The sequence below is a fragment of the Caloenas nicobarica genome, chromosome 12 (genome assembly GCF_036013445.1).
Source record: "Caloenas nicobarica isolate bCalNic1 chromosome 12, bCalNic1.hap1, whole genome shotgun sequence".
Taxonomy (NCBI): Eukaryota; Metazoa; Chordata; class Aves; order Columbiformes; family Columbidae; genus Caloenas; species Caloenas nicobarica.
Window position 1 is genome coordinate 3,464,483 of NC_088256.1, and position 13,264 is coordinate 3,477,746.

The 13,264-nt window shown below is 41.4% G+C and overlaps 1 protein-coding gene across 1 annotated transcript in view; it reads right to left on the reverse strand.

Moving 5' to 3' along the window:
• Positions 1-8,863, reverse strand: part of LOC135993356 (ligand of Numb protein X 2-like) — a 31,217-nt gene extending 22,354 nt beyond the window's left edge. The window contains exon 1 of the mRNA XM_065643162.1: positions 8,737-8,863. The gene's annotated coding sequence lies outside the window, so the exon portion shown is untranslated. The remainder of the gene's footprint in view (positions 1-8,736) is intronic.
• Positions 8,864-13,264: the final 4,401 nt, after the last annotated feature.

Consider the following 13,264-nt stretch of genomic DNA (forward strand, 5'->3'; position numbering starts at 1 on the left):
AATTCAGTCCAGCCCTGTCTGCTCCTACAATTCCAGCTTTTGATACCAGTCACTTTCAGTCAAGAACATATTTCCCTTGATGACATCTCTGCAAGGTATAAGCATTGTTGCTAATCCCATTTAAAGACCGAGAAATTACATCACCAGGGGATAAAATACAAACCCACAGAGGCATCAGCTCCTGGGAATTTAACACTTTAGTATATCCCCGAATATGATCTCAAGTGACCTACCTCAGATCACATAGAAAACTCCTGGGAAAAACAAACAAGAACAACCAAACCAAACCAACAAACAAAACCCCACAACAACAAAAAAAGAAAATCAAGACCGTTTGTATTAACTAACTGATTTATAAGACAAGTATGGTAAGTGAGCCAGAGCATATTCCTTATTGCAAAATAGAAAAACATGTAGCCAGTCTGCAATAAGGACACAAAACAGAAGTATAAAATTTTTCCTAACAGATTAGGATGGCTAGAGGAATGTCTGATGCTGCTTTAGTTAAAAAATAACAACATCAATCTGTCAAATAACTAGTTCTTAATATTAAAAAAAATTACTTGTACCATGGAAAATATTTTGGAAATACAACGGGTTTATGTTTTTATGCACCTGTAGGTTAGCACTTATAGACTGTGTTATTGAAAACCCCAATATAGAAGTTGGCTTTGAAATTGCAGGGCGCATGCCCCACGTATACTGCTATGTAATAGTGCACTACATTAATTATGCCAGTTATTATATTTATAGCTACATTCCCCTGGGAGACTGGAAATGCAACATTCCAACTAAAGGCTAAACAATTAATTAATTTTTTGGGGGGTAGACAAAACAAAAACCAGGACATTCTGGATTAAGATGACTGAGGGCACGCACCAGTGAGGCACCAACCCCAAAACCATCTCCTTACATAAAAGCAAGTTCAAGATGGGCCGTAACGTAGAAATCTGGTGCTCTAGCAATAAACCATAAGAAAAAGGGGCAGAACTTTTGCTAAACTTTCCTCCAACAGTTTTCACTCAGTTAAGAAGTTTTGTGTTTCACAGAATGGCAATTTTGTTTATTTCTAGAGTTGGGAAGAGTACATTGTGGCAGTGTTCTGTAACAGGGCTTTTTGGCAAATGTCATTGCTATTTTGACTGAGGATTTCACACAGGTGAAATAGGGCAGGTTTTATACAAAACACACTGATGTCCTGAGCAAACACTCCCCGTGTGGCTGCTGCAGCGTTTCACAACCCTGAGTAAACTGTCCTGAGTTTACAGGAGCAGCACAGAGAACAGTGGGGAAATATCAGAGGATTTTTAACTTTTACAAAAAAAGCACAATACCAAACCCAGGAATAGTTTCAGGTGGTGATACAATATCCTGTTATCTTTATTATTTTCTGATTTCGCTGAAGATCGGGCCACTGAATGGGGAAGTGGGAAGTCAAAGCTTCTGGAAATGGTAAATTTATACAGCTAAATAAGCAGCAACCCTTTCACCGACTGACCTTGCCTTCAAGCCAAAGGGTTCCTGATAAGCCACCTCCACGACCCACTGCTCCACACATTTATGAACACTTCAGTTAAGAAACTCTAAATCAAAGCAGCTTTACTGTGCTCAGTACAAAGGAAGAGCAAAAATTTTTAAAGTTTTGATTGCCCACATCATTTATGCCCTTTATTTAACCACAAATTTGAAAATAAATTGTATTTTAACTCCCTGGTGTTTCTGTGCTCGTTGGACAATTTTGTGTCTTCTCTGCTTGGGCTTCTGAGCAAGTAACCGTTTTCTCAACTAGAAAACAGAAAATCAATTGTGTTTCCATTAATTATGATCAGAGACATTATCCTGTTATACTAGAAAAGACTTATTATTCCAGGAAACCCTGTTTGAGAGACGTGCCAAAAGGCGTGGTTGACTAGGGCAAGACTATCCCAAGGAGTTTTCTCCTCAGCAACTTTTGCAACATCAGCTCTCCAGCGTGGCATATGGATTGCCATTTTAACATACTGCCCTTCAAGATAGATTTGAAAAAAAACCAAAACCAAACCTTGTTTTATTAGTCTCTTTGAAGCTCAACATAAGTAATACAAAACTAAGCGATCTTTTCTTATTTTTAAAATCTTACTAGCAATCAACAGCTTAAATTGCAAATATACACCTAACTTTAAGAGGAAGAAAAGCTGACATGAAAAATTAAGAAGCTGGCACTTATAATTCATTTCTCTCACTACCTTTGCTTCTCAGCTCAGTTAATGATACCACAGAACAGTAACTGTCTCACCAGGGACCCAGCAGTGGGATTATTCAAAAGTAATTTCAACAATTAATCCCAATTCTTTCTACAGAGCAGGAAATTCTGGTGTTATTGTTCAATTCATATTATCTAGGTAAGAAGAACCAATAAATTTCCTCTCTCCTCCCTTCTTCCTAAGGAATTAAGTAGTGGTGCAAAATGTTTTCTACCTACACTTTTCTTCCAAGGGGATTAAACAGTAACTATTTTAACATACTGCTCTGAAAAATCAATAAATTAAATGGCCTCAAACAGAAGTGAAGACAAGTGCTGCAGAAAAAGCTGTTTTATTTATATTTCTTCCTGCTTTCTCACCATTGCTAAATGCTTCTGCTATATCCACCATCCTTTCTATACACTGTCTTCCACTCAACTTGATGCTCGCAGGAATTCTTCTGTTGTACCACTCACTTAGATCAACTTGCTTCTTTGCAGAATTTGACCCAAAGACTCCTATGGAAGTTCCACCACTGGCAGCATGCGTGGATTTTCTTCTGTTTCTTCTGTCAAATTGTCTCTCTCTATGAAATTAAATACCCCTACCTCCACCCTCACATCACCTACAGTTTGAATTTGGCAGCTATCTGCAATTTTTATCCCTAAAAATCAGTTTGATGTTTGTGGGAGAAGCTTTCTATACCCAAAGAATCCAATGCTATAATGTAAGCATAAAGGACCTAATCTGTAATTAATAACCAAAATTTCTTTGCAATTAAAGCAAAAAGCCCAAAACCAAACCAAAGAGGGATTAGGAGATTTGATGTTAAGATTTAAGTTCATCTAAATATCTGGAAGCACACTTTCCAAAGAGCTGGGTTAGCTTTTGAGGACAGGAGGCAGAGATCATGTGTCTATTGGCTATATATGAATACTAGATGCTCTTACCACATGTGTCAACCTGTAAATTTCTTGTCTGTAGAAAGAAAATAGCACCATGTCTTATAGAATCTGAAATAAGTATGTGATGTGTAGGGGTTTGTCTCGGGTATAAGGTTCCATAACTAGCCAGCCCTTATAGCTATTATTCTTGCAGTAGCCTGATGAAACAAAACCTCTGCATCATGTCCGTTTGTGATCTGGGTGTTGGATTTGTTATGTAGGTCAGAAAAAAGCAGATGCTTTCTTATCACAGAGTTTCCAAAGCATAGACGGGAAGAAGCAGACTGTGCATTATAATAATATATATAATATATATTATAATAACAGTATGTTTTTAAATGTCACCGTTCAAATATCGTTACCATGGTAGTCATTATCAAATATATTTAAAAGTAATGTGAGAAGCAGGGAGGGGGAAGAGAGAGACTTGCTTTTGGTAGGCATATGGTATTTCTGTAGCTCTAAGCCTTGCCTGTCTCGTGAGAAAGTCCTACAAAGCTTTAATCTCTATCACACTCTATCAAATGTTACTTTAAACTAAAATTAATTTCAGTTTACAGAAACTAATCTTGGCTATTCTCAACCTTAAGCATGAAATCACTTGTTTTCTATATAAGTTAAAATAAAAACCAACCAACCGAACAACACTTTTGCAAATACTGTTGTCTACATAACTTTACCATAAGCGATCCAACAGCATGAAAGCAGTTTCGCACCTGGTGATGAAATATTTCCCATCGACAGACAGGTAGTTACAGTTGTTAACATCAGAAACATCAGACCAGGGCTTTACTGCAGGACAAACCAGCACAGAACTTTTCACTACCCACACCAAGTCAAATTCTGGTCCCAGTTATAGCAGTGCAATTTGGCTTTTTTTTTTTACGGTTCTCTGTTTTAAGTTAAAGAGTTTAGCGCAGTCTATGACAGCATCCCTTTATATCAACAGGCTCTTGGAATTTAAATTCTGCAAAATAAAACTAATAATCAGCAACAAGCATGCAGCACGTCAGAGAGCACTATTCTAGAAGGACCAGCAACTTTCCCCAGTCCTGGCTCTTTTTACCCCTCGGTGGCCCCAGCCTGTGCTTGATGCCGTCAGCAACAGGAGGACATATCACTCTGCTCAATAAATGATACCGCAGACTTCTTTTCATGGGGTAAAGACATTTTATCAAAACCAGTGCAAAGTACTTGCTAGCCCAAACTTGTTCCCACTGACTAAAAAAACTGAATTAAAAGATAATTAAGTCTGTAATTCCCTTTTACGCTTCATCTTACCGTTAGATCGCGGTAAAGGGGAAAGAAATAAAGCAAGTTATCTTCATTTAAACAAAAAAAACCCAACACCTAAATCCCTAGCCCACATCTTCTCAAGTTGCGGCCCCTCGGGGTGTCGCGCAGCTCAGTTTGAATTTAGTTTAAACTCCTGCCAGTGCCTGTGGGCAGGCAGAGCTGCGGCTGCTGCAACCAGTACCTGGATGCCCTTCACCACAGATGACAGCCAAGTAGTTAAAATGCAAGGAAAAAAGCACTATAGGAAAAAGTTTAAAAAAAAACCCAAACAAACAAACTCAGGATTAAGACTTACATTCCCCTAGAGATTTACAGAACAGTATTATGGCTCATTTTTGAAAGACTTGAGACACGTTCTGCTGCTTAGGACATCTGTATTACAGGTTCATGAGCTTAAGTGCAGTTGCACTTGTAATTTAAGACGCCTTTTCATCATACAGTTTCTCCTAGTGTATCTTGTTGACCTTAGACTTAACCAGGGGGAAACAAAACTGCAAGAGGCTTTTTTTTTTCCCCCCCAAATCTTATCCTGATTTAAAGCTGCGTCCGAGCTAGTATCAGAAACAAGTCTTTAAAAACCATCGTTACCTTACATTATTGGGCACACATTCGCAGTATATGTAAATTGAGAATTATATTTTCCCTTGTTCTAAAAATAATTTTAAAATAGGCGTGGCTGCCTCACCAGTTAAAAGAGCTGGAACAACAGACCAAAGTCCTTCCACTATCCACAAATCAGTGCAGCAACCACATTCTTCCTTAGCCACCCGTGAATGACCTTGAGTTGTGGAGACAACAATCTCCTTTCTCTGCTCGTTTTCAGCCTGTTGAGATTAACAAATGGCCTCAGGTGTTGATCTCATAGGGAAGTTTTTTTTTTTAATCATATGTACAAAAAGGCCCAGAAGACCCATTATGTTTATTTTTATGTATCCTACTCGAAATAATCATACAGCAATTTTTGCCCACTACCGATTGAGACCATGTAAAAGAGGATATCCTCAGATCTAAGGTTCCCAGGGCAGGGACTGCTTTATTTATTTATTTTCTATTTCAAGACCTGCAATCATGCTTACTAGGTGAGAAGAATTTATCTGTTATTTATGAGCCTAGAGGTGGTAGGTTAATAAGTCTGAGAACTTTACAAATAGGGCCGATCATGATTTACTGGAGTTTCAACAAGTGCAACACAACTGATGTCACAGGGGAGCCCCTTAAACTTGCAGAGGAGCAGGTCAATTTTTATCTCAACCCCTTTTTAACTGTCAGAAAAATCAGCTTTTAAAGAGAGAGTCTGCTGCAGCTGTTTACAAAACTCACATGAGTTAAAGCCCAGGCAAAGAGCAGACAGAGCTGTACAACACGTTTTTTCAGATACATAATCCCTTGCAGTGCATCACTTCCAGAATATTCAAAATAAGGAATAGTACAGTCTTCAAACAAAATGTGCAGAGACCCTCTAAGCTCATGGCACCACTATATACACAAAAAATCAGCCTTTGCCCATGTGCTGCTGATTGTCTCTCCAAATCCCTCCAGCTTTATTCTGTTTCCCTCCTTCCAGTTTTGAGTGCTTTTTCCTGGACCAGCAGAGTAATTCCTGCTACGCATGTTCATCTAAATCCTCTCTAACACTTCAGATGGTTCATGAAACACTGGCTCACGGGCAAGTTCTTGTCCAAAGTATCAAAAATATTGCCAGATATTTTCATATTTTCAAACTCAATTCATGTCAAGAAATTTCTAAGCCAAGAGCAACATTTTGTGTGTTATAAATCAGGGAACATAAACTGACCAGGGACTGTCAAATACAATTCCTAACAACTGTATGAACAGTCCCACTAAAGTAAGCTGAGAAGGAGAAGCCAAACAAGAGGGTTTTGTATTAAATCAGCAAAACATACTCAGGCCTGTGAGTAAGACAACAGCTGCAACTACTCTGGCAAGATATACACAATCAGAATGAAATGATGCAGCTTGATTTCCAAAGTTAAATCAATATAGCCATCTCAGCAGGATTTTTTTTTTTTAATGCAGAAACAAGAAATAGATAGCAATGCACAAGGAAGAGTAAGAAAATACAGCAGGAGTTGCTTTGTGGACTACAGATACTGTACTCTGGCATTTTTAAAGTTTATTCTTATTATACTATTAAGTCTAAAACTCCACAATGTCATAAGAATGTGTTAATTCATCTATTAGCCATACTTAGGGAAATACAGCACTACCAGGGTTTACAAAACCATTCATTACAATTTCTAATTGAAGTTACAGGAATTGCCATTCAGGTAGCACTAATGTTATCCAAAATAATCTGCAGCCTGTTTCGTCAGGTATCTTTGAACTCCGTGGGGGTTTTTTTGAGGTCATTTAGCTGCCAGGTCCCTTCTGGAGCTTATTCCTTCCACCTTTTACAGCTCTCACACCCCAGGCCATGTGGTTTGGTTTTTAACTCTTGCTCACTTCCCTCACTATTCATTTGGTTAGAAACTTTGAAAGAAACTTGTCTTTCAACAGATGAGGTTCCTTTTTGCTGTATGCCACAGGCCTTCTCTCCATTTCATTGGGGTTTTATGCTAGTGCACCTCTGTTATTTAAATGAGTTACATACGCATCGAGCTTGCATACTAGAGCAGACACATAAATCAGGTGAATGAAGGGGTGGATTTACAGCACAGCTGAGTTTTCCAACAGCTAGAGAACCCCAAGAAAAGGTTGGCCTCCTGTTTATCATTTCACTGCTTCATCCTCAGCCATCTGACCCCTTTGTTTTTCCCTGCACAAGCACTGATACTGTTCTGACTTCATGAGCCGGTTCAGAGAGCAAATAAATCCCTTTGGGGGAGGGAATAAATATTACCACTGCCTTAGGCCCTTTTCAGCAGCAGACACGCTACATCTGCTTAGTTACATTGTAGAAGAGTTTGAGTGTGTAACTTAAGAGAAAGAAGTTTTGTTTTGAAGGAGGCATGTGCACAATCTGCTTTCTCTGTGCTGGGGAGCTGCCAAAAGAGCTCTGGCCTTCAGGAATCAAGGACAAACATCAGTGCCGTCCCTCAAAGGCAGAGCACACAACCGGTGTTGCTGCGGGAGGATAACTACAGTTCTTTAAACTACAGCACGCCACCCAAACCTTGGGCTGCTCTGGAATCTCCAGAGGCTGAAGGATTAGACCGGACAACTCTGGGGCCATGTGACAGTGACAGAAACTTCCCCAGGCTGCTTATTATCTCCGCAGGCTTGTATGCTGTGACCCTGCCCTGACGTACCCTTTGCACAGCACTAACACTTATTATCTGCACTTGAGCTGAAATGGTGTTTCCTATGGAGCATCCATACAGTTCTGATCCTTTTGCCTTGTCTAAAATACTGGAGCGGACAGTGACAATATGACCCGGTTTGGTGAGCAACAGGGAAACACTCATTTTGCATTCCTTACTTTACCACACTAAAGTAGCACCGAAAAAAAATTGTTCAAGGAATTGAAAGTGCCATTTCAAGCATGGCTTAAAGCAAACCAAGCCTGCACTGCCGCCGAAAGGGGCAATCCTGCTCTCCCTGCCACCTCCTGTGCTGGCACCAGCTGTCTGTGGCCTCTTCTCTTGGTTTTCAATCAGATAACGAGGGCAATGTCAGAAGTAGAGCTGTCAAGCGCACACAACCCAGCAGCGAAGCAGAGTGGGACGGTCCCTCCAGCAGCACACAGCCTCACCCGCTCTAAACCCCTCATGGAAAACTTCTAGAAGAAAATAAAAGCATTCCAGTTATATAGCATCCCTTTTTTTTTTTTTTTTTCCAAGCCTCTTACAAGCCTTTCCAGAACATTACCTCATATTTAACATCACCTGTATTTCTTACCTTTAAGGCATTTCCGAAACATCCCTCGCTCTCCTTCGCGTGTTATCTCAGCTCCTATTTATAGGCTTTTCCTGCATTAATTACCAGTACAGCGCCAGAAACTTGCCAACTTAGTACCTCTCCATCCCCCAGCGAAGGAATTTGGCGCGGCCGCCTCCCCGGCCCGGCTGCGGGGTGGCCACGGGGGACACGGCCCCGGTCGCGCTTACCGCCCTGTGTGACGAGAATTATCAAAGCCCGACATTTGCTCCCCCGCTGCGCCCGGCCATGGCCGAGCAGCCCCCGGCTGAGAGAACCGCCCGCCGGGGCAGCAGCTGCCGCCCTCGGCCGCTCCACAGCGGCTCCGCGACCCCCCGCGGCCTCCGGCCCCTCAGCCCGGCGGGGGCCCCTCACACGCCCCCCCGGGTCCCGCTCACCTGCCGGCGCCGGGAAGGGGCTCGCTCGCCCCCAGCAAGGGGAGGGAGGCGGCGAGGGCAGCCCGGCGCCAACTCGGCCTGCGACAGCGGCGATACGCGGCTCCTCCACCAAGTTTCCGGGCGGGGAAGAAAGTCGAAACCTACGTGAGAGGAGGAGGCAGCGCAGCCGCCCAGGTGTCTCCTTCCCGCCCTGCCCGCCCCTCGGCGCCGCGCTCCCCTCCGCCTCCCCCGCCTCCTCCTCCCCGCCTCCCCGCGGCCTCCCGCTCCCCTCAGGCGCTGCTGCGCTGCCTGAGGCTCCGTGAGCCGCGGGGAAAGGAGCTGGGGGCGCAGCTCTGGGAAAGCCCCCGGCCGCTCATCCCGGGCACCTTGGCCCTGCTGGGAGCAGCCGCTCCTTTCGCTTGGGGCCGTCTCCGCGTGGTTTCTGAGGTGATGCCGAGGTGTTTCCTTTCCTTCTGCCGGTGTCCCGAGGCCTCTGCCTTACCAAAAATCCCGTAAAACATAAGAAAGAGCAAAACCTGATTCTGTTCTAAGGAGAAAATTGTAGTTGGGCTGGCTGAAAAAAAAAAAGAGAGGAAATTATTTACATTCTGGGCAATAAACAGAAATACTGACAATTCAAAAGTATCCGGCTAGCGTTTGCGTTTAATTTGTTGGCAAGGCAAATAATAAGAGCCAAGGAAATTAGTGCCAAACCAGGTGGGGTCTAAAAGCGGTCAAGCCGTGTTAGTACCGCAGGCAAGCCAGGGATTCCTCCCGGAGAAAGAGACCTCCCTGGGTGGGTATCGTGCTTTTCTTTGTACCAGATCACATTTGGGCCCACGCAGTGAACTAGAACTGTTTCAGTCCTAAAAAAAAAAAAATAATAAATAAACAAAAACCAAAACCAACTCGTAGTATTTTCTGGGTTATAGTTTCTTGCTCTGGATTATCTCTCAGCCTTGGAAATGCTCTCACTGCAGTCGAGACGGTCATGAATGATAATAAAGAAGATGACATTTCTGCCAATTAAGAAAAAAAAAAAAAAAAAGAACATTAAACCACAGTTTTAGAGGAAGAAGGAAACCTTTGTGCATTAACATAGGTAACAGGAATTGCAGGTGGACCTAGCACACACCTGTCTGCATTTGATCATTTAGGTATGCCCCATATTGAAGCAGACCTAGATGGAGAGAGGAATAAGTGCTTTCAATGCCCTGAAAACTTCGGTAGGGCTGGGGATCTGTGTTACTCAATTAAGACTATTCAAGAAATGTTGGTACAGAGAGAAGGTATTGCCTTTTATTTCAGACATGGGCTGATCTGGCTCAATTTTACCCATCCTGTGTTAAATTTCTTATGTAATCTTCTCGGTTCTTTGCTACCTCACTGAATTCTGTTCCCTCTTTTTGTCTGTTGAAGTCTGTCAGTGAGGGGGTTTGGGCTACGCTTGTTAGCGTGTGAGAAGACCTTTGTGTTGCAAAGGTGAGACCACAGGAGATACACCATGTACCAAAAACGCAATAAAGCACTTTCTTATTTTCATTTTTAGATCATCGTTGGAAATTTAATGGACCCGAGGCACACCAGCAATGCATCTTTGTTCAGTGAGATCCATGTTACCATAGGACATGAAGTGTAAGGTATTTTTGAAGACCTTGGCTGAGAACTTGTGATCTAGATTTGTAAAAGCATTGACTTTGGTTAGACTAAGTTAATTGTTTGATAGGATTTCCTCTGAAGCACCAAGGCTGAGATGGCTGAGGAAGATGGGTAGCGTCACATCCTCAGACCATTCTGAACAAAAAAACATTTTGGCAAGAAAGTTTTGGTCTGAGACTCTCTGGAATTAAGCTCTTTTTCGGGGAAGGAACAGCAGCCAACATCAAGTCAGAGCTGTGTAATGACTAGAGCTTGGTGTGGGGACATCAACCGGTGTCTGTGCTGTCAGCCAACCTCACACCAGAGCCTGTTACTCATTGAAGACTGGCTTGTGTGTAAACCAGCAAAGGCTTAAGCTAAGCTCTGTGGAGCTGGAGCACTTTTGAGGGGAGAGGTTTAAACCGTAGCAGAGAACCAGTCTCTCCTTTGTGCAGCCTGCAGCTCAGTTGGTGAGGACAGGAAATATGTGGGTGAACTGGGGGTATTAGGAAGACAAACCCCAGGGAAATTTCAAATGGATGCAAATCTTTAAAATTAGGAATTCTGTCTTGTTAGCACTCGCTGGAGATTTTTATCGTGTACAATGACCTGTTTTCCTGAGTGGACAGTGTGCCCATATGTAATTAAGATACGGTGAAAGTTTATTGTATGAGTGTGCTGGAATTTTGGTTTGGCTTTGCAATAAAGGAATCACACTGAGTCATGGTTACTAAATGGACTCACGGAGGATACAGGTCTCTTCTGCAGAGGTAACACAAATGTGAGTAACTGAATTAATTTCTTTCCTAGTCTAGGCAAAAGCAGCTACGTGGTAAATAAGGCTGTGGCTTGATGACATGAAGCCTTTGCTGTATTACTGGTTCCTACTCGCTCCTTGTTCCTGCCCTTGCAACACCATGCACCAGCCCTTCGCTGTGTCTGCAGCTCTTTGTGTGGCTCAACTGTGAATCAGATCAGGATACTAATCCACCTGAAAAATCAACAGGGTGGAAATCTCCAGAAACATATTCTATTTGAAAAATATAAACATACTTAAAATAGATGCATATATTTTTAAAGCCGCATAGATCAGTTCTCCAGTCTAGTTTATAATTCAGAGGTTATGGAGGGATGACATTCTTCCCTACTAGAATGGAAGCAAGAAGTTAGAAGAACAAAGTGGCTAAATACAAAACCGATCCTGGTAAAGAAGGATCCCAAACCACAGTAGAATATTCAGTCTGCAAAGCATAAATGGATTGCTTCACTGGATTGTTGTGCCAGCAGTTAATGTGTTGTGTGAATTTGAACAGCAGCTCATGCAGTTTCAGATGTAAACATTTTGCCTGAAAACATCACAACATTTGGGAGAGAAATAGTTTCTTGGGTAACACTCAAATTATAACTTTGGTTAACCTTATGTCGAAGAGAATCTCAGTCTGCTCTCTTCACTGGCATCTCTTGCAAATCCCACAATCTGTTGGTCTTCACTCTCTATTGATTTTGAAACACCAAAGTTCTTCTGCAGAACTCAAGGACTTTTTATTTGCTAGGAGTTCTGTTAATTTTTTGGTAACTGAGAAGACTCTCTATGAAAAAATACAGCAATCTGAGTTGGAGCTTTTATCTGCTCTAACTGCTGATTATTTCCTGTGTGTGATGTTGTCATTTGTACAGTAACCTCTGTGATACTATGTGGAGAAAGATTATGGGTCACATACCTGTTCAATGCATGTCAGGATTAAAATGCCACTTTCTGACAAACAGAATTAGATATATCAACTAAACATACCTGCATGTTTACAGATTTTTTTTTTTTTTAATTTCACATTACGATTTGGAAAGGTTTTTTTAAAATCTGAAAAAGAAAACAGAAAATCAGTAAGCAAACAACAGGAAAAATAACAGTAGGTAAATTGAATGGGGGAGCAAAATCACATCACAAAAAGGTTTACAGGTTAGTTTAGCCCCATTAATGTTGCATAAAACTTAGGAACTGTATGTGTTTCTATCGTCCTTGTGTGGGAAGGTGCAAAGAATATACGACTGCACAGTATTAATTTGGGACTCACCTTTGATGTTTCATTACAAACAAACCTAAATTCTCAACCCACACACAAAAATGTAAACACAATTAAGAAAGAAAAAAACCCCACACAACAAACAAGGAGGGAGAGTCATCCCAGGAATTTATGATTAAATGGCCTGGAATCTCCCTTTTGTGGAAGGCAGAGCAATGGAAGTATGCATGCATGAAGACATAGTGGATTCTGGTAAATCCAAGGCCCTTGGCACCTTATGTGGATTCATTCTGCCAGATTCTATAGGACATTTGTTCCTTTTGCAGTATTTTGTTATGTTTGCTACAAATTATTGCTACATATGTGTTGCATACTTTAGATTTATAGGAAGCGGCTGGATTCTCATTGTCTGAAGTTTATAAATGGGCGAAAAAAGAATATTAAGAAATAAAAAAAATCTTATATGTCTTAGTAATGGCTTAGGACTATTTTACATTATCTTTCCTTGTGGTGTTTTATTAAGAGTGGTCAGTTATTAACAATGTTGGAGTACTTTATTTGATGGATCTGTAGAATGTTTTCATTAGAAGTAAACAGTTTGATTCTCTGCTTGTAGAAAAGCGTGTTGGCAGATATAAAGAGGACATCTGGCTTTTCTTAGGAGAGGAATAACCCATCTGGCTTTTTATAGTGGAGCAGATATGATAATATAAGAAAAAACCTACATGAAGAAGATTGCTTTCCCAATTTGCTGTTGTGAACAATATTGATGGCTATTTCATAATTTTTAAATTACACTGTTGAAATGTTGCAGCTGCTTTGTAGCCAACCCAGATTTCTTTTAATCACAATGCTTCTGTTGCAGCATTTTAAATGAGACTTCAGAAATA